This window comes from Dipodomys merriami, unplaced genomic scaffold (assembly GCF_024711535.1).
Source record: "Dipodomys merriami isolate MVZ:Mamm:240054 unplaced genomic scaffold, mDipMer1.0.p SCAF_42, whole genome shotgun sequence".
Lineage (NCBI taxonomy): Eukaryota > Metazoa > Chordata > Mammalia > Rodentia > Heteromyidae > Dipodomys > Dipodomys merriami.
Window position 1 is genome coordinate 8,498,991 of NW_027205826.1, and position 21,234 is coordinate 8,520,224.

Sequence of the window (21,234 nt, forward strand, 5' to 3'; positions counted from 1 at the left end):
CTAACAGAAGTGGTTGATTAAAATGTACATATAACAGAGCAAATGGTACAATCTCATTCTTTCTAATGGATGAGTAGCATTCTGTTGTGGATCTATACCATGTCTTCTTGATCCATCCATCCATTGCCTTTTACAGTTCATTTCACTGATGCTGGCTTTGTGACAACACATGAACTCAGGTGTCCTAGCTTTGGGATTGCTGTTCTGCCTACATGTGTAAGTATAAGTGATACTCACTTACATTGCAGATGATGAAAAGAACTTTTAATTTAGCAAGAACACTGAATTCTTCCAACAGAAATTGATGTCAAAGGCTCATATAGACCTAGATTTGGAACGTTACAATAAAGCAAAAAAGCAAAAAAAAACACAGCCAGAGACTTGGTGATATTTGTGTTTAAAGACTATGCCAATGGAACAGCATGTACGGGGCATTTCCAGCAAAGCGTATGCAGCATCATAGAAGGCTCAGCTTAGCCTAACAACATTCTATCTCTATCTCTCTCTCCATCGTTTATGGATCCCTGTTGGCCTCTGAGTGTTGTCTGAAGACTGGAAATGCATGACATAAATCTCTGCTGATCTGTTTAAAGGAGACTTTGATTGTCTCTGGGGAGAAAGGCATTGGGTTAATTCCATCCAGTAACCTGGAGTAATGGTGGAATGGAGAATATAGATCGTAGCTTCCCTCAAGGATGGATAAGATCTAGCTGCGCATAGCTCCACTTTACGGAAGCACAAGTGTGTTTGTCCTAATCACTAGCTTTAGGTTGCATATGGTTCTTGGAAGAATCTGATTTTCTGCAAAATGGAAGTTAATACCTTTGTGGTTCTTTCTATTTTCCCTGTCACACAGATCTTTGTTGCCTACATAAAATTTATATTAGATCATTTTATACTGTTGCTTCCTAGTCTTCTAGAATACATTATTTTCCCCACAAGAGTATATTTCCTGGCTATAAGATTTATGTTTATATTCTGCCCTTCCATTGTCTTCCAATGTGCCTATTGAAAATAGGGAAAACATAAATCATTACTGACTAAACAAATGAAAAAAAAGGCGATTTTTGTGGTGCTGGAGTTTGATCTCAGGGCTTTATGTTTGCTAGGCAGGTGATTTATCTCTTCAGCCTTTTTACTGTAAGTTATTTTTCACATAGTCTATTGATTTTTTTGACCAAGGTCTGCCTTGAACTGTAATTCTCCTGTGTATTCATCCCTCGTTTCCAGGATGCCAAGTGTGCCCTGTTATACCTGGCCCCTTGATTGAGATGAACATTCTGACTCTTGGCCCAGGCAGGCTTTGAACCACCATCCTTCTAATCTTTACCTCCAAATTAGGTAGGATTGCAGGCATTAATCACTAGATCTGTCCCAAAGTTGGGCCTTCAGGTTTTCTCCCATGATTTTCTCATAACCATATGATGTCCATATATTCCTGCCACCCTAAGCTTTCTCTGTTCCTCAGAGAGAAATTGTTTTTCCATAGCTTTGAAAGTTTTTCCTGGATCTTCCACTTAAAACGCCAAGTTGTCCTTCAAATCCCAAATAAATGTTTCATCCTTGTGAATCTATATTTGAGTCCTCAGAACAACTCTTCATGAGTTAGATCTCCAGCTCCTAGAACAGTAAATCTCATCAGAAGTTATCGGGTTATATGGGAAGAAAAAAACAAAACAATAATAATCAAAGTCAACTCATATCTGTTGAGTTCATTTATCCATGTTTATATACTTGCACCTAACATACATGAAAAGTAGAAGGAAATCTTAGGAGGAACACACACTATAAAAATAAATCATACATGCATAAAAGAAAGTTTTGCTTCTTAAAAAGATTTTAACTGTAAATGTAAACATCACTTAGATACTACTCTTTATGGTGTTCATCAGAGTGCAGGCTACATTCAGCAGGGATGGATAAGCCATCAAAGCAAAATCCCTAAAACACCGCGAAGAATGGGAAGAGCTTTCAAAAGTTTGATGGGGGATAGGCTTTTTTGAACTGTCATAGTATATTGTCACCAGCATTATAGGTATGTTTTTAAGACAAAAGAGAGGACTGGGGGCTTTCCAGAAAGTCAAATTTCCTGAACCAGAATGATTTCTGAATCAACTGCTATACCGACATCAAAGCACTTGTAAGTCAATGAGGTGTCACAGAGAAACGTGTAAGTGGATTATCCAGGGAATTTTAATGTGAGAGTGGGAGTATGAGCCAGGCTTATACCCAGGGGAAAGAGAGGAGTCTGCTTTAAACTTTAGAATAATTCTTATCCACCAAGAAGTGATATTTTGTCAAGTGTGGGCTGGGAGTTTCTAGTGACTGACAGATAAATCTCCTTAGATTTCATGATATCATTTGCTATTCTCTCAGTAAAACTGAGCTAAAAAGGAATCCGAACAAGAGTTTCATAAATTGCCCCTCATACTCTTACATGGGTGTTTTTGCACGCACACACTCACACACACACACACACACACACACACACACACACACTTGTATACACATGCACAGAAGGTGAACGCAAATGCCTCCTGTCTTCTCTCAGCTCTCTTAAACATGGTGAACGAACTCTCTTCTAGTACCAGTGGTTCTGGAACATAAAGACCATTAAGTCATCACAATGTCACAGGAGCTCAAGAATGGAAATAACTATTGTGGTTTGCACATTCCTTGCTACTCTCTAAGTCTTTTTCAGAAGTGTTACAAGTGCAAAAAATGAAGAAAGAAAGAAAAATCATTTTTAAAAGTCTTGAGGTGAAATTAACTTTGTTTCCAAAGCATTCTTTCAAATAAAAGGAATCAAAATTATCAACCTATACACCGCTATTGACACATAAATGCCTACCCTTTGCATACATACAACAGGCCTATAACAACTACCTATGCACATCATGTATAACACCATTACATAAAGTATATACATACAGTAGACATTGCTTTGATGAAGATGCTAGGAGGAAAGACTCAGAAGATTCTTCATTACCATCTTCCATGCCAATATCTTCAGCAGTGATTTGCACATTGTCAGTCCTTAGTTGCTTTCATGAGGAACCTACATCTATCCCCCACTTAGGCAGTTCCTGCTATCATGACAAAAATGGCCAATTTGCTTTGTGGAGATCTCCAGGTTTCCAAAACAGATTCCAGTGTGAGTGAGATCTGGGAATACTGGAGAAAACAGAGGGTCAGCACTTGGATCACATTTGTTCCAGTCACAGCCTCAAATGTCACTATTATTTACCCAGCCTCACTGATTGGCTTGGCACTCTTCCACTCCCAGGGGAAACTTTCTCTCTGACCAATGGGGTTTGAAGAACATGGGCTCAGGGGATGCAAAGGACATATAAGAACTGGCAAGAGCGAGGAGTGATCTAAGCCTGTGGCTTAAAATATCATTAAAATAATCATTAAAACCAGGCGTCCTACACACCCCATGATCTATGCCAAACACACAGGAAAATGTAAGCTTTTTTTTTCACTCTGCAACCACAGGCTCCTTTGTTGTAATTGGTAGGCAGCAGGGAAGGGAGTAAAAAGTTCCTTCCTAGGATATTGTAGAACAAAGATATCGTATTGCTGGGTTTGCTGCCACTGTTGGTTAGAGGCCCACGGTTTCAGAGTTCATAGTGGGCTGCCTACAATATAACTCGCAAAGACCCTCATCTTACCTAAGAACATTGAGTCTCAGGGCAAGACCCCAGAAAGTAGCATTAAAGGACCATGATGACTTTTGTCTCTTTTAAAAGATTTAAATTTGATGTAAAGGTGATATACAGAGGGGTTGCAGTTACATAAGGCAGATAAAGAGTACATTTCTTTGAGAACAATGTTATCCCCTCCATCATTTTCTCCCACTTTTTCCCCTCCCCTCCCTTTTCCCCACCCAAGTTGTAAAGTTCATTTCCAACATACTTCTGCTGAATTGGTTCATCCTTTGTCCCTCCATTTCTGTGATTCCTCTTCTCCTCCCCAGATCAGGTAAACTTATATATAAGACAAAAGGTACAGAAATCAAAAGTGAATAAACCAAAGGAAAACAAAAGAAAGAAAAGAGAAATAACTGCAAATAGTACAATTTTTAAAAAAAACATTGTTCCCGTTTCTCAAAGTTCATGATTAAGTAAACAGCACTCTAAGTATTCTCACAGTGAGAACAAAGGAGGATATTCTTCGGAGAGGATCACAGTGGCTCAATATGCATATGACCATATAAAATGATGCTTAGCAAAATAAACTCCATGATGATGTCTGACTGAACAAAGAAATTCACTTCTCTCAAACCCCAACCCCTGATCTCAGCACGCCATTCACTGCTTTGCTAACCATCATTCATTTCTTACTACCCTGGAGGTTCGAGGGCCAAGGTCAGGGGGTCTATACAATCCGTTCAGAGGAGTGTCATCTTTGAGCCTAAAAATATATCACTCCTCACTGCATCATTGAAAGAAAGACAGGAGGAGAACTGCTTGGTTTCTCTTTCATAAGAGCCCAATCACATTCATGAAAAAATCCATCTCACCTGTGAACTCAGAGAAGTTCAAGATGTCTTCAAGAATGCTCAGGGGCCCATTCATTTTCAGTCCAGGATATTCTCTAAGTATGAAAAGAGTTGGAAAGATGGCAATCAGTGTGGTGGGCAGAATGGTGTGACATTCTAATCTATGTGTATGGTTCTTTGCATACTAACAGAAGGCACTGTCAATGGAATGAAGTTGTGGAGGTTGGTAAGGGAGCAGGAGACTCAATCACAAACACCCTTGTAGAGGGGAGGAAGGAGGGTCAGAGGAGGAAGTTAAAGACCAAAGAAGACTTTGGAGAGGTTTAAAAAAGAGCCTCAATCAAGGAAAGTGGATCACCCGTAGTAGCTGGAAATAAATTCTCCCTTAGAACCTCCCAGAGAAATAGGGTCTTGTGACATCTTGATTATAAGATTATAAGAAATCCAAGATAATATATTTGTGTTGTGTTAAGCCACTGAACTTGTTCAGGTAATTTTTTAATAGCAACAATAAGAAATTAGTGTACGGTGTCTGGTTTATTGATTTGGGAGGTGGTAGGGTTTGAACTCAGGGCTTCAAGCTTCTACATAGGGGTCCTACCATTTTAGCCATGCTCCCAGCCCTTTGACCTTAATTATTATTCAAATAAGTTCTTGATTGTTTTTTGCCTCGACTATGATTGTCCTACCAATGTCTCCCAGGAAGCTGAGTTTCTAGGCATGTGCCAACATGTCGGGCTTATGGATTGAGATGGCTCACTAACTTTCTGCCATTATCCTCAACCATCTTTCCCTTCCAGAAAGCTGAGATTGCATGGGTGAACCACTACACTCAGTCTTCTACCTTTTTCTAAATAAAACCCACTAAGAAGCTCTTGACAAGGAGGCACAGGAGGGATTCCCCCCCATTTCAACCCCTCCCGAAAAAAATCTGGAGAAAACTGTGTAACAAATGGATTTCTCCCCTTTCCTAACAATATAGCTCACGAGTATCAAATGTCTGTGTCTTTAAAGTACAAGGTATATAAGAGTATCTCTATATTTGCAACATTACTTATAGATTTTTGTCTTTTCTGGGAGAAGGACATTTCCCTTTCCTCAAGATCTCTTCGCTAGTTCAGAACAGTCTAGTAAACATATTGCACACAGACCAGTGGTGAATTTCCACCACCATGCTGGGATAGCTTCTCTGCTTCTCTTTCTGTACCAGTCACACTGATCCAGGTACTCAGGCATACTTGCTCTGCCCCAAACACATGGACTCAGGTACCATCCAGGTACCTGCTTCTGCTCCAGTACCAGGATCGTAGATGAGGTACCACCCAGATGTTTTTGCCTCTTTCTCTGCTAATTTAATATACAAGCAAGGGCTAAATGATTTCAACTAGGTTATATGTCCTGACTCTGACCTGGCACTAGTATCCCTGGAGTTCAGGCTGCTGCCTGGCTCTTGTTTCTTGTGCCTGGGCTGTTGAATAGCAGAATTTAGTGGTGGTGGTGGTTTAATTTTCTCCTAAAATCAGTCTCCTAGGTTCTGACCCCTAGGTGTGCCAAGAAGATAAGAGCTATCCTGGCTGCTTAAAGTCTCCTCCTACATTCTAAGCATTGTTCTTCAGTCCATGCCCCAGTGATAAAATAGGCAAAATAATCTTTGTGCCAGCCGGTGCTCTATGGGGCAACACGGGCAGCACTGTAGACCTGTAGCTTGTCTCACAGAGATCTGAACAATTCACCTTTGGTCACGGCCCTTCTGCTCTCCATTTTTCACAGAGGTCTGTGAGTGGAGATCCAGCTCACCAGCAGGTCTTCAAGGGATGCCACGGGAGCTGGCTACCTTCATCCTCATATTGAGACTGAATGTTTGCATCTCTCTGACATTTATATTGGGGAAATCCTAGCACTCGATGTGATACTAAGAGAAAAGGGCTTTAGGAGGTAGTTACATCATGAGGGGGGATGAGTTCTGTTGCAAAATGACACCCTGGGGAGTCACATGACAGCCCTTGTGCTGTCATGTGAGAGTAAGTTGACAATCTGCCAGAGAGCCTTCAGGACTGACCTGCATGCTGGCACCCTAATTTTAGTCTTCCAGTCTCTAGAAGTGTGAAAAATAAAATTACGTTGCTTACTACCCTCCCAATTTAAGGAACATGGCTCTAACACTCTAAACTGACTAAGATAATTTGCTCCTTAAATACCTAAAAAGCTAAAGATAGATATAGCTAGCTAGCTAGCTAGCAAGATAGCTAGCAAGATAGATAGATAGATAGATAGATAGATAGATAGATAGATAGATAGATAGATAGATAGATAGATAGATAGATAGATAGATAGATAGATAGATAGATAGATAAGATAGATAAGATAGATTAGATAGATAGAGATACAGGTTTCAAACACTGATAAATGGGCAGCATGGTACTATTACTCTTGAGAGAGAGGAAGCAGAAAGTCCCACAATTTCTCCCACATCTGCCTGCCATGGTTCCTAAATCACAGCACAGTGAAGAACATCTCAGGCATGATGTGGTTGCCTCACTGAAGTCGACTGACAAAGGCTAAACTTTTGGCAAGACTCAGAGAGCTATAACTTTTAAGGAAAAGTAGTGCCAAAAGAGAAAGAAGAGAGACATTGCTACAGACCAAATTGTGTCTCTTAAATTTATTAAGGGAATCCTTTAGCCCTAATGTGATACTATTTTGACACTGCTCTCTAGAATATTATTGTGGTTAGCTGAGTTCATCAAGGTAGGCTCCCATATTGAACAAAAAAAGATCTGTTTCTCTGTCTGTCTGTCTGTCTGTCTCTCTCTCTCTCTCTCTCTCTCTCTCTCTCTCTCTCTCTCTCACTCTTCCCCCTCCTTCTCCTTCCCTCCTTCTTCTAAGTAAGGGCAAAGTGAAAAGGCTAAAACCCAAAGAGAGATTCCCAGCCACACATCACTCATGTATCTTGATCCTGGACATTTTCACCTCTACATAAGTAATATATGCTAATATTAGCATATATTGGCTAAGACAAAATTATCTAGAAGAAGAAGAATTCCCCAAATCTTCTTGTGACCTATTTGAATCTACTGCTTAATATTAAATGCATGTTTATATGTAATTACTGATGGCAGAACCAGGGAAATATAAGCTAAGCTTATATTTCTAAGATCCATATAGAGCTAAAAGGTGTTCTAGTTGCTACCTGTCCAAATGCAGTCCCCACTGAATGATTGGACAACTGGTGATCATTCTAAAGTTGTATCTAACAGACAGGTCAAAAATAGTTGCAGGATATTTTGTACTGTCACTTAAAAAGAACTTAAAAACAGACAAGTTCATGGGCTCAAGTGTGACTTAACTGTCTGTCTAATGTTAAAATGCTTTAAAGGAGAAAAATGAAGATTGGGACTAATAATAATAATGGTAATAGATATTATTATTAGCAATAATGAAAATACTGAACACAAAAGTCCCTGAGACTCTTTTCTCCACTTAACCATCAAAAAGCTGGAAGTGAGGAAGCTCAAGTCTATCTCTTGACCTACAGTATGGAGCTCTAGTAGTGAGCAAAAAATTAGCTAAGGGACAGTGCCTTGGTGTTCTGAGTTCAAGCCCCAGTATTGGTACTAGGTGGGCAGATGATAGCTAGCTAGCTAGATAGATAGATAGAATATTATATTAGACACTATAGAAACAAAGGTTAGAGGATGTGAAGCTAAATAATCCACACATAATCTTTGCCCAGCCATTAAATTGCCTTGATAGATTTATCAAAAGTCACTGATCAGCCTGATGGCAGTGGCTCATATCTGTAATCTTGCCCACTCTGGAGGTTGAGATCTGAGGATTAAAGTTTAAAAACAGCCCAGCCAGGAAAGTTTGTGAGACTCTTACCTCCAATTAACTATCAAAAAGCTGGAAGTGGAGCTATGGCTCAAGTGGTGGAAAGCAAGCCTTGTGCAAATGAGCTTAGGGACAGTGGCCCAGATCCTGAGTTCTAGCCCAAGGACAGGCTCGTGCATGCATGTGTGCGTGTCCACACATACACACACATAGAATAAGTGCACACAAACTAATAAACCACATAAAGGCGAGTTTATTACTGTTTCCTATCTCTTCTATGCTAACCTCACACTTTAACCCATGGGCATCCATTACTAGATACCTCATCAAAATTGATGTGAGCTGGGTGCCAATGGCTCACGCCTGTAATCCTAGCTACTGAGGAGACTGAGATCTGAGGATCACAGTTCAAAGCCAGCCTGGGAAGAAAAGTCTGTGAGACTCTTATCTCCAATTAACCACTAGAAAACCAGAAGTGGCACTGTGGCTCAAGTAGAGCACTTGCCTTGAGCTGAAGAGAGCAGGGACAGCATCCAGGCCTAGAGTTCAAGCCCCACCACCACCAACAACAACAAAAAATTGATGTGAACATAGATCCACAAAGAGGCCTGTACATGGGTGTTCATCCAAGATTTATTTGATGTGTAGTCCCACCTCAGAAACAACTCAAATTTCCCATCAACAGGTGATTAGATAATAAACCTTGTATAGCCAAATGATGAAGTGTTAATCAACGATTGAGAGGAATAGACTCTTGCAATATGCAGAGGAATGGATCCATCTCAAAGTCATTAACTGAGGTGCTTACGCTTGAGGAAATAAGACTGCAATTACATAGAGCTCGAGGAATTACAAATGGAACTAGTGGGCTGTCTATGGCCAGCAAGGAGATGAGAGGAATGAACAGGAAAGGGCGAGGTCTTTGGGATAAAGCATTTTGTTAAGCTGTTGGTTAAAGAGGTTGCACTGTGAAAATCTGCCCCGTACGTACCACACTTAACTCAGTTTGATTGTGTATATATGCACATGATCCTGTGTTTTCACATGTTTATACTTTAGATCTAATTTTCACATATGAGAAAAATATGTGCTCTCTGTCTCTCTGAGCCTGACTTATTTCACTCAATGTAATAGACAAGTAGCTCAAAAAATTAAACCCCTAAAGACTCAATAACCCAAATAAAGTCCGGCACCAGTGGCTCACACCAGTAATCTAGCTACTCAGGAGGGTAGTCTATATATAGAGATGTTACACATTTTTCAAAATTCATCCAAGTATATATTTAAAAGTTCCTACTTAAAACAGTTTGTATTTAAAGGAGTATATATCAAGCCTGTACTTGGCTGAAATTGATATTTTCTACCCTCACTCTCTGGAACACCAAATGCATAAACACCTACCCGCCATGCACAGTCATATTGCACCTTCTTATGCCAGGCCTATATATTCTCATTTTTCCTTTCTAGGCTCAGTCGTTACTTCCAGATAGAGACTAAATGATGCAGGCAATCAGAGTGCCAAGTGCTGAGCACTTTCTGGGGTGCCTTAAGATGTTCAGTCCTACCCGAATCTCAAATACCACCACCTGGGTTTCATAATCTCTGACATCCCAACCTCTACAGGAACTAAATGTTGTGACCCTAGCTTCTCTCATACAGATATACACACCTCTACAGGAATGACGAAAGAGCAGTGGTGAAAGGTAAGGGTTTGACAAGTAACAGAAACAGGAAGAAAGTCCTATCTAGGGACAGTCCTTAGCTGGCATCCACAGGATGCCTGACATTGCTCCATCAAAGTGTCCCTGTGTGCTTTTGATATCCATTGGTGCTTTATTGCCACCTGCTCAAAGTTTTATGAAATACAGTACTTGGTGATGCCTCCCTGGTATGGAATTACATTTTCGAGCACATACATTTAGGGATTTTAAAAGGACTCACAGTGGGTAGCATTACTAGAATGCTCACTCAGAGACACCAGTCTCTGGAAACACTGAAGTGGCCACTTTGTCAGGAAGCTTGAAGTTAAGTCACGTTAGAATAGCGTGCCATTTTGTCTGGTTTAACTTCCATGACCTTCCCTGCTTTTCTCTCTTAAAGAAACACTTCTCAAGCCAGGCACTGGTGGCTCACACCTGTAATCCTAACTACTCAGGAAGCGAAATTCTGAGGATCACAGTTCAAAGCCAGCCCAGGCAGGAAAGTCCAAGACTCTTATCTCCAATTAACCACACAAAAATCCTGGAAGTGGCACTGTGGCTCCAGTGGTAGAGCACTAGCCTTAAGCTGAAGAGCTGAGGGACTGTGCCCAGGCTCAGAGTTCAAGTCCCACAATCGATGCCCCCCCCCCCAAAAAAAGAAAAAGAAACACTTCTCTGTAGCATTTCCCTTTCAAGCAAGGATCAATCAAATAAGCCTTCACTCCAGTTGCTAATCACACTTCTCAATTACTTGTATGAATTAAACACAGTTGTATGAATACCACCAAAATGGTAGAATACAAAAATAAGTCACTGGGGGGTAGGAGTGGGGGTAGGGAGAAGAAGATGGGCATAGAGGATGCTTAAAATGTTTTCCTGTCTGGGCAGCTCCATGGTGGTGTCATTTTGTAAAATAATGCTCTCTGGCTAGCTGAAGAAAACATTAAAGAAATGGGGAAAAACATTCGAGATGAAAGTTTCCTAGGAAAATGTCAAAAGGGGACAATAAATGTATGGATCATAGAAAGATGGCTATCTGGGGGAAGCCAGGGGACAGAAACTTCTAAGCAGCATCAAAATGTGTTATCTTGATTCCTGCTGGTAACTTGAGCCAACTTCAAAGTTCTCTTTTGTGGATTGTATCAGAAGGACCCATTATCAGGAAGGAGGGGTTAATTAGAGTGAACTAGTAGAATGCTTGGTCTTGCCTGAAATAGACTGCAGCTGCTGGATAGCACTATAAAAAAGAAATCAGACCACTTATGTGCTTCTGTAGTTTGTTTGAATTAGATATCTGATTTTTTAAAGCTCAATACCAGCAAGCAGGGGGTGGGGAGGTGGTGGGGGGAATGCCATCACAGAGTTCAATGGTGCATTGGCATGTCCATTCTTGTGCTTAGTTATTATGTTATATTATGTTCTTTCCTGATATCTTTTAACATCTTAGAAATTAAAACATTTCCTCGGGGTATTATTTAAGCATAGAATATTCTTCCCTCTTAAAAGTAGCCATTGTTGTTGCTGCTGCTGCTGCTGTGAGTGTGTGTGTGTGTGTTAAATGTATTGATGGAATTGCAATGCTTAAAAATCTCACTATCTTATTCCATTGCTTCGTAAAAGGAGATTAGGGACTGAACGTCACACCCAACTCAAATCATTTTCCTAATTACCTCCTTAAATCAATTTGGAACAGGTGCATAGCCTAGCAGAAAGACCGGGTTGCTTGTGTCTAAGATCTCCTCTTCTTTCCCTTTTCTTTCCTTCTTCTAAACATTCTCTAAAGTATCTCAGTGGAAGAGGTGGATCCACGCAGATATGTATTAATCTAGAAAATCAAACTCACATGGATTGGGTAGAAGAGAAAAGATATAGACAAGTAAGAAAAGAAGATGTGCAGTTCAATTTTTTCTTCCTCAGCCCTGGTATGCACACATCTGTGGATCAAGTTGGCATGGCAGAAGGAACTCACCAGATGTCTGCTGCTGACAGTAATCTCCCTGTGAACTTTCCAAGCTCTGTTGTGATCTTCCTAATAGTTTGCTTATCACAATGCCATTATAAATCCTCACCTGGGTAAGTTGCCTAAGCAACTTCCATCTGGCATTAATCATGTCAGAAAACCGGCTCATGGATAATATCCACAGTCCAGGTGTCTACAATTACCAACTTACAAACCACCTAAAGTACACAACCTTTTTGAAATCACACTTTCCCTATCACTGTTTGAGGCCAGCAAAAAGAACTCTTAAAAGGTGTAGCCTGGTGCTGGACATGCTCTGGTAGAAGGAAGCATTCATTTTCCAGCAAGTTAGCAGGCATGGAGACTATCAAAGCAGATGACATACTTGAGAAATGTAAAAGTAGCCTGATGAATATCGGCAATGTGTTCTGCATAACCAGAGGATGCTTCATCTTGGAAAAGATTGTCAGACTTGACATGTGAATGCATTCTTCATTCAACAGTGAGGAAAATATGCTGGTGGGGCACAGATTCACAATCTTGGCTTATCCAAAGAAGTTTTAGGTTGTTCAAAACTATGTTGAAAAGGGAATTTACAATGTTGGGGTGTGGGAGTGGAGGAGTTGGGGAGGTGGGCAGGGAAGTGATGGTAGGGGGAAAACAAAGGAGGAAGTAACAATGCTCACTACGAAATGTATTCATTACCTTACTCATGTAACTCTAACTCCTCTGTACAATATTTTAATAATAAATATATTTTTTTTCAAAAAGTTTTAGCTTGCTAAAAGGAAAGTAACAGCTACAGTTAAAACATTTCTAGATGAACACATGACGTGAAGACATAAAAACAGTGTCTGGAGTCTACTTTACCAGAATTAAAATTGAAATGTGAAGGCTATACAATTGTGTGGTTGTCCTATATGTCACTACATTATACAGTGTAAAATAATTAATTCTTAATTATACACTTTAAAATAGTTAAGAGGGAACTCTTGCTAACAGAAACTTTAGATTCCGAGAAAAAGCTTAGCCAAAATATTCTGGAATAATTCTTAATTAATTCTATCCACAAATACCTGTAAGGATCAGTCACCAATATACACAGGGCTTAAAGATTAAAGATATTAATATTCTGACACCCTTAAATCCCTAGAGCATTTAAAGTTGGGATTCCTACTCTCTTTTTTAAGGTTATTCTAATAAAAAAATCTCTGGGAAACACACTGTTTTCCCTGTCTTCATAAGTGAAGGTTTACTGAGTTACAGGGCTAGGGTTCCATCCTGACTTGTCTGTTATCTGTGAATCTATAGACATGAGGGGTGAGCCCTCCAAGGCTTACTTTTCCCATCTGGAAAATAAAACTATTAAAAGGGAAATTTCAAGATTCAATTTGATAATTCAGAGCAAACATTGAGGAAAGCACTATTGTTAATGTTGGTTTGATAATAGATGTCTGTTGTTATATGTGATGTTTCTTTATCATTGGTGTTAATATAATTCTTTCAATATACTTTACATCCCTTCACTTCTATACACAGGTTCGTGGTGGTGTGACACATCACAGTGGTGATAAAGACAGCGGATCTGAATCCAATGGATCTGTTAAAGTCTCTAAATCTTTCTTACCAGTATAGCTAGAGCATAATACTCCAGATATAACTGACCAATTAGGAGCCCAGTGATCATTTAATTCTTTTCTTCCATTTCAATTTGCACAGTAGCAAAATATTTCCAAATAGATAGCCAGACTCAGTGTCACTCCTATAATTCTAGCTACTCAGGAAAGTGAGATGTGAGGATAATGGTTCAGAACAAGCCCAGGAGGGAAAGTCTGTGAGACTCAATTTCAGTTAACCACCAAAAATGATGGAAATGGAGCTGTGGCTCAAGTGGTAGAGTACTAGTCATGAGCATAAAAGCTCAGGGACACACACAGACAGAAAGACAGACAGACAGACACACACACACACACACACACACACACACACACACACACACACACACACACACACACACACACACACACACACACACACACACCACTTGAACCAATTCTAATGTAATATGAATTAGGATTACAGGTGTGAGCCACGAAGGCCGGGCAGGAAACACTCTTTAAATTTAATCATGATAAAAAAACAAACAAAAATAAAACATCATTGTCCTGGATCCAGATCTTACCAGCGCAAATAACAATTAATATCTATTCAAGAATTTTGCCAACTTATTGTTAAACTAAAAGTATCTCAAAAAGGACCATGGTGAGAAGTTTGTGCTGTGAAAATCAACAAATTCCTGTTGTTGTTGTTGTTGTTGTTTTAAATTTCCCTGGAGAACAGGGAAGTTAATTGTTAATTAATTGTTGCCCTTGGCAACAATCCTTATCAACACTCAAATTTATGCTGCTTCTGTGTGCAGATCAATGACTCACTGACAAGCAAAAGCTAAATCTGGTTCACTCTCAATATCTTAGCTACTTGAGAGGCTGAAATAAGAAGGATTAGGGTTCAAGACCATCCGAGCCAAAACGTTTACAAGAGAGGGTAGTTGAGCCTGTGGCACATGCCTGTAATTCCAGCTAAGGCAGGGAGTATCAACTAGGAAGGTTGTAGTTTGGGTGGGTGGTTCCCCCAGGCAGAGTGAGACACTGTCTCAAAAGAAGCAGTGCAAGAAACGATCTGCCACCGTAGTAGAGCACCTGCCTAGCAAGCAGGACACCCTGAGTTCAAACTCCAGCACTGCCTCCAAAAGCTGAATCTGCAAATCTAAATCCTACAGACCCAAGGACACCCCCTGTCATATCAGTTGCCCGTAAATGCATACATCTCTCATATTTCTTCTCACCTGATATCTACCTCAGAATTTAGGGATCTTTGCCCTAAGTGTAGAAACTAAACACTAAAACTGTTGTCCAGTAAGCATGAGAAATGACAAACTATTTGCACATCTCCGTTGCTGTGTGATTCCAGATCAGTTTATTTTCTCTTATCAAGCAATTCTCTTTTTCTTGGATATGGATAAAATAACATCTCCTCTGTATTTAGAGTCTAACATGTTGGCTTTTTTTTGTTTCTACAAACGCAAAAGATGATATTTTTGTCTGATTTTCAGATCTGTAAATGGAATCAGATCATTATATGGATCTAGAGTCAGAGGCAGGCTAAATCCTAGGCCCCTTGACTATTGGGCCTGCTATGCACTAATAGTCTTTCTTGGTCTTATTGTAGTTTTGTTTTCTGTATTTTAGAGGATAGTGTAAAGAATTATAAGGAGGCGAGGAAAAGAGCAAGAGGAGATGGAGAAGAAGGTGTGAGCATTAACTATACGATCTTCCAATCTCTGATCTTTTTCAGAAAAAAAGTTCCAATTCCCAGTAGAGCCAATCAATACAGAATTGGAATTCCATAACCACCTTCATATCTGCCACATGAGGACACAAAAGTTATGGCATAGAATGCATTACCTTCCTGCCTATTCTTCTTTTGCTTTTTTTAAGTGACAATGAAAATTATGTAGGACGAAAGGACAAATGGATTAAGGGAATTTCATAGTTTCCCTTTCCAGTTCTTACTCACAAGTGGGCTCACTTTTGTAGGTAAGAACATTAATTTTAAAATAGCAAAGACTGAATAAAGCAGGGAATGGTAAACTGTTCCTACTTATCTCCTCACAATCCCCAAATATCTATAAGGACTGAATTTTTAAAATAAGATGCACACATAGTTACACTCACTCTCTCTGCTAGACAAGGTACCACACATTTGGAACATGTCTTCCTGGTGATTTTGAGGCTTACATTTCCATCTGAGATATTATGTTGCAAGAAACTATCTCGGGTACAGCAGATCTGCAAGCAGTCGAGATACACATTTAACTACAACAGAAAAATCAAACCTACACTTACCCTTCATTTTTTCTGTGTCCCTCCAAACATCAGTGCCCTCTCATATTTAACACTCCTGTACCCACTTTCATGATAATTTGCATTTTACAAAGGGGATGTTTAACTAACCCATTGGCAAAATAGACCCAAGATGAGAGAGCTTCTTTAATCTTCCTCTTCGTCTCCCAGCTTTCCAGAGAAAGTAAACACTAGCTCTGCTCTGTTTAAGCAGCTGTTGATGGATATCTGAGCGTGGTTGGAGGAGCCTCCTGAGCTATCATAAAAGCTTGAATATTGGTTCTGCCTGAACTTATAAACAGCCCAAGTGAAATGTATGTAAATTATACAGCATTTGAAATACAGGGAAGGTGGAAAGACACACACACACAATGGGAAAGTATGGAAATGCTAGCCCAGAAAAAAAGGAAAACAGGTCAAAGGTCTGGTGGCTTAACCACCAGGTGGGTTAACCCTTGCACTAGGAAGGCAGAAGAGTATGAAGAAAGGAAGGAAAAGAAGTGAATGGGGGGGAGGGGTGTGGCCATTAGCCATGTCAGAGTGGCTGGGGGACCCCCAGGAGCTTAGAGAGCACTGAAGACAGCCCTTGAAGGATCAGCAAACTTGAAAAGCAAAGTGTATGGATATGGTTCTATTTGTGAAAGTGCACTGTCAGCTGGAAATGGTGGTAAACATCTGTAATCTCAGTACTTCGAAGGTAAGGCAGGAAGAAGATGAGTTTTACATCAGTCTGGGCTATAGAACAATACATTGCCTATCAAAAGAGAGACACATGAAGGGGACCCGGCGGGAAGTAGGGGAGGGGAAAGAAAGGTGGAGAGGAGGGGAAGGGAAAGAAGGGAAAGAGAGGGGAAGGGAGGAGAGGGGAAGAGAAGGGAGGGGAGGGGAGGTTAAAAAAATCTCTTTTCTGAGAAATCTGAATGTCCCAAAGGGTAATATTCAAAGTATTGTCATTGATTATAGATACAATTATGTCATAAAAATATTATACAGTAAAACCATAGTCAACAATTTCCAGGCATTTGAAGATGGCCATAAGGTTTTAAAACTGAGACAGAGAGTAAGCAGAAAACAGATATTAAAGAAATAAAACAAATACCTTAATATTTTCAAAGAGATAAGAACTATAGCTCTACCTAAGAAATGGGGAAAGAGAATGGCAGATCAAAGGTAATGGGAGAAAAGGGCTTTGAAGTAGAACTATAGAAGAAAAGCTTTTAAACTTCATGATGAAGTTGAGCTGATAAACTTGTGGAAACAAGAAGCTGAGAATAAAATAATAGGAAGTGTCAGAAGGGAAGGAATAGAAGGATCCTTCAAGTCCTCAGGACAGCGGATGAAATCCTCCCAAGATACCTCACTGTGAACCTCAAGTCTTTGAACTAATAAAGAATTTCATACTTTTTGTTTGTTTGTTTGTCTTGTGCTAGCCCTGAGGTCTGAACTCGTGGCCTGGACTCTGTCACTCAAAGCTAGCACTCTACCAATTGAATCACAGCTTCACTTCTGACATTTTGGTACTTAATGGGAGAAATTAGTTTCTCTGGTTTATCAGCCCAGGCTGGCTTTGAACCAGGATCCTCAGATCTCAGTCTCCTGAGTAGCTAGGATTACAGGTGTGACTCACCTACACCTGGCAAAAATCTCATGGTTCTTATAGTAAATGTTCTGGGATCAGTGATGATAGGTGGTGTGTGTGTGTGTGTGTGTGTGTGTGTGTGTGTGTGTGTGTGTGTGTGTGTGTGTGTGTGTGTGTGTGTGTGTGTGTGTGTGTGTGTGTGTGTGTATGCATGCATGCACACAGGGCTTGAACTCAGAACTCAGGGATCTGGCTTTGCTTGCTTGCTCATGACTGGTACTCTACCATCTGAGTCACACCCCAGCCTAACATTTTGCTGCTTGATTGGAGAAAGTACCTCATCTCACAGACTTTTCTGCCCAAGCTGTCTTCCAACCACAACTTTCCATATCTTAGTCTTTGAAGTAGCTAAGTTTATAGACATGAATCATCTGTGCCCTAGAGTTTTTAAAAATTGTACATACTTTGAAATAATGAAGACCATAGAGAAATTTCTAAAAATTAAGGAAAACTCCATCCAATAAAAAATTATACATCTTGCCAAATTCTCAATTCATTATGAAGATAGGGTCAAAACATTCTGTGTATGACGAGTTTTCAGAGCCAACGCATCTATTATTATTACATGCAGCAACATACATAGAACTGAAGATTAGGTGTGACTTAATGATTGCCATATAAAAGAAGCATATCAGTTGTTAATAAAATATATAGGGCTGGGAAGGTGGCTCAGTGGTAGAGGGCTTGCCTTGCATGCATAAGGCCCTGGGTTCGATTCCTTAGCACGACATAAGCAGAAAAAGCCAGAAGTGGTGCTATGGCTCAAGTGGTAGAGCAGTAGCCTTGAGCTGAAGAGCTGAGGGACAGCGCCCAGGCCCAGAGTTCAGTCCCCATGACCAACAAAAATAAAAACCAAAAGAAAGGAAGAAAGAAATATAGTGGAATCATGTCATATGGTACCGCATGGTTCTGATGTAGCTAATATTTTTATTTTTGTAATACCATATAGAAATAAATATTTATCTAACAATAATTACCAAATAACCTCTCACTCTGGATGGGATAATAAGATTTTTATAGGCCAGCAGGAAGAAAAAGAAGAGCCGCCAAATTCCCATCTTCCACTGTGTGAGCTGAAGAAATAGTTCTTAAAATAGAAAAACTGAGAAATAACAGATATTATCAGAAATTATTTGAAAATATCAAAAGTACCCACTAAATGAGATTGTGTCGAGGTGTAGCAAGGATAGGAAACAGCTGTCTTTAACAAGACAAAAATTCAAGCAGAAAATTACTGCCCCATGATGATATTTTCTTAATAATCATTACCCCTACAATTAACTTATACAAGCAGATTTGTTCAAGAAATCCAGCGCAGAGACTGTTGTATTACTATCCAGCTGTGCTGATTATCCCAGTAGTCTTATATTTTTAGCTGACAGATTTTGGATACCATATATTTTGGTTTTTCCTCAGAAAAGTGGTCTTCACAGATGAAATTAATGTGAAGCTTAAAGAAGTAATATCTGTGAAGATGCAGTTTGAGCATGATATCCTTGTTAAGGAAAGAAAGGAAAGCTTCTACTAAGAAACAATTTCCTTAAGATTTGTTTTATGCCAAGTATATTCTCTATCTCTCTTAAATCTCTTTTTCTCTTTCTCTCTTTCTCATACTAGCACACACACACACATATAAACATATATATATATACATATATATATATATATATATATATATATATATTTGAATCTATCTCTTAATGTAGGTGCAAAGTTGTCATAGGGCTCCTAGAAATCATGAAGTCATTTCCAAGGCAAGGCCGGGAAATGAAGTGTCTCTGTGTTCCCTTCCAGACACAGGCCTCCATGCTGTCTGTCTACACACAGCTCATACACACTCATCCCACACAGACAGAATTGGCTTCCTCTTGGAAGTCTCAATCCCCTGTCTCCATCCCATTTGTCCAGACTCCAGATATTAGAGTGGATTTGGTTTCACATATACTTTTAGTTTTTACTTGCACAAGAAGGGGATGGGGGAGACTCATTTAGGCCTTGGCCTGAGATTATCTGGTTCTGTGAAGAACATCCAAACCCAGATCGGGTGTGGTGAGCGGGCCTGGCACTGTGCATAACTGAAGAGAGATGTCCTATGGGATCCTGCCATCCATCACTCCCACACAGCCGTGGCCACCAGTACACATCAGACAGCACCGCCCTGCCCCGCCTGTGTTAGTATTTTCAATGAAAAACTCCTGGGATTTCTGCTTCGATGTGTAACCGAGGGTAACACGAAAGTCATTGCTTAAACATCGCCTAACAGAGACTGTGTGCTTCTCACCACCATTTCATCTGGTTATAAAGAATATTTTTTTTAAAGTAGTGTTTCTATGTGTGTGGCAAGAGATGCCCAGAGCTTTAATTTGGAGTTTGGTCCATGGAATAGTATTACATATCTCAATATCAATTCCCACACACGAGAGAAACCAATCTAAATTTCCTCATCTAGAAGAGAACACCATACCACCCCTTTCCACATAACACCATGGACCTATCTGAAGAGAAAAGAAGAAACATCAGACATAGCTATATTAATGTTATGCCTATATATTACAAATCTGAATTGGAAGAACTTGGGAACTTCCTGCAAATTAAAAGATAGAAAAATAGACAAGGCCCAGTGGTATATACCCGCAATCTCAGCTACACTGGTGGCATAGGTGTGCATAGGAAAAGAAAACAAAAATAAAAACACACTAACCAAAACAACAACAACAACAACAATAATAATAGCTAAGGCAAAAGACATGCTGGGAGTGTCACTCAAGAAGTAGAGTGTCTAGCATGCACAATTTATTGAGTTGAAACCTATCTCAAATACATGAGTTGTTTGTTTTTTTTAAGCCCACACCCCCATGTATATCTAACTTTCTAAGATATGTAGAGTCAGGATGTGAGGGTTCTTCTTTGCCTGTGAATGACTCTGGCCCTTTGACAAGGCTCTTCCTTCTCCACTAGACTAGATCAGCCTCCAGACCACCATGCCATTAGTGTCTAGTTACTCACCAAGAAAGTGGTATAGGCGATGTAGTAATTTATTGCACTGTACATTTTCCATAAAGTTGTTCTTCGTCTAATGGTTTGGCTCTCTGATACAATGAGGTTTGGGGTGGAAAAATGAAGATCAAGGAAAGGCTTTGCTTTTCCAATGCAACAAACGATGTACTTAGAATGGCTTGTTTCTTCTTGCAAATGCCACCTCTTATCTCTAACTGTAGAAAAACACAATTCTTCCCACAAGGAAAGAACAGCAAATAAGTGATCAACTCAACCTCAGCTTTCCCTGCATTACCCTTCCCCTAATTAATAACCATAATGACACAAGAATGGGAACTAGAGCCAATTACTAGCTTCCTCTCGCTGTTGTTTCTCAACAGATATTTAATAAGCAATTCAAGACTTGCTGGAGTTTCAAATAAAAAAAAAAAAAACCACAGCCAGAATCCTGGGTATATTAAAACCATTTCTGCAACAATAAACTCTGACTGGGAAATGAACTAATCGTTCATCGTCTTCACTAAAAGCTCCTCACTGAAGAGGCTGGAATTGCAGCACCCTGAAAGGAAGCTCTAGCTTAGTGAACCAGGAAAAGGGATTCACTGATCTTCAGGTGCCCTTGGTTCGCAGGATTCTCTGCCAGAGCCTCTCCTTTGACAACACCCTTGTCTTTCAAGCCTGTATTTGACAGTAGATGGCCC

At 39.9% G+C, this 21,234-nt stretch overlaps 1 long non-coding RNA gene across 1 annotated transcript; it reads right to left on the bottom strand.

The window, feature by feature from the left end:
- Positions 1–3,074: 3,074 nt before the first annotated feature.
- LOC138807501 (uncharacterized) lies at positions 3,075–20,628 on the bottom strand. Its single transcript, XR_011366176.1, has 4 exons — positions 20,543–20,628; positions 4,526–4,599; positions 3,919–3,989; positions 3,075–3,174 (listed from the first exon to the last, which is right to left on the bottom strand). It is a non-coding gene; the product is annotated as an uncharacterized lncRNA (long non-coding RNA).
- Between the last annotated feature and the right edge of the window lie 606 nt (positions 20,629–21,234).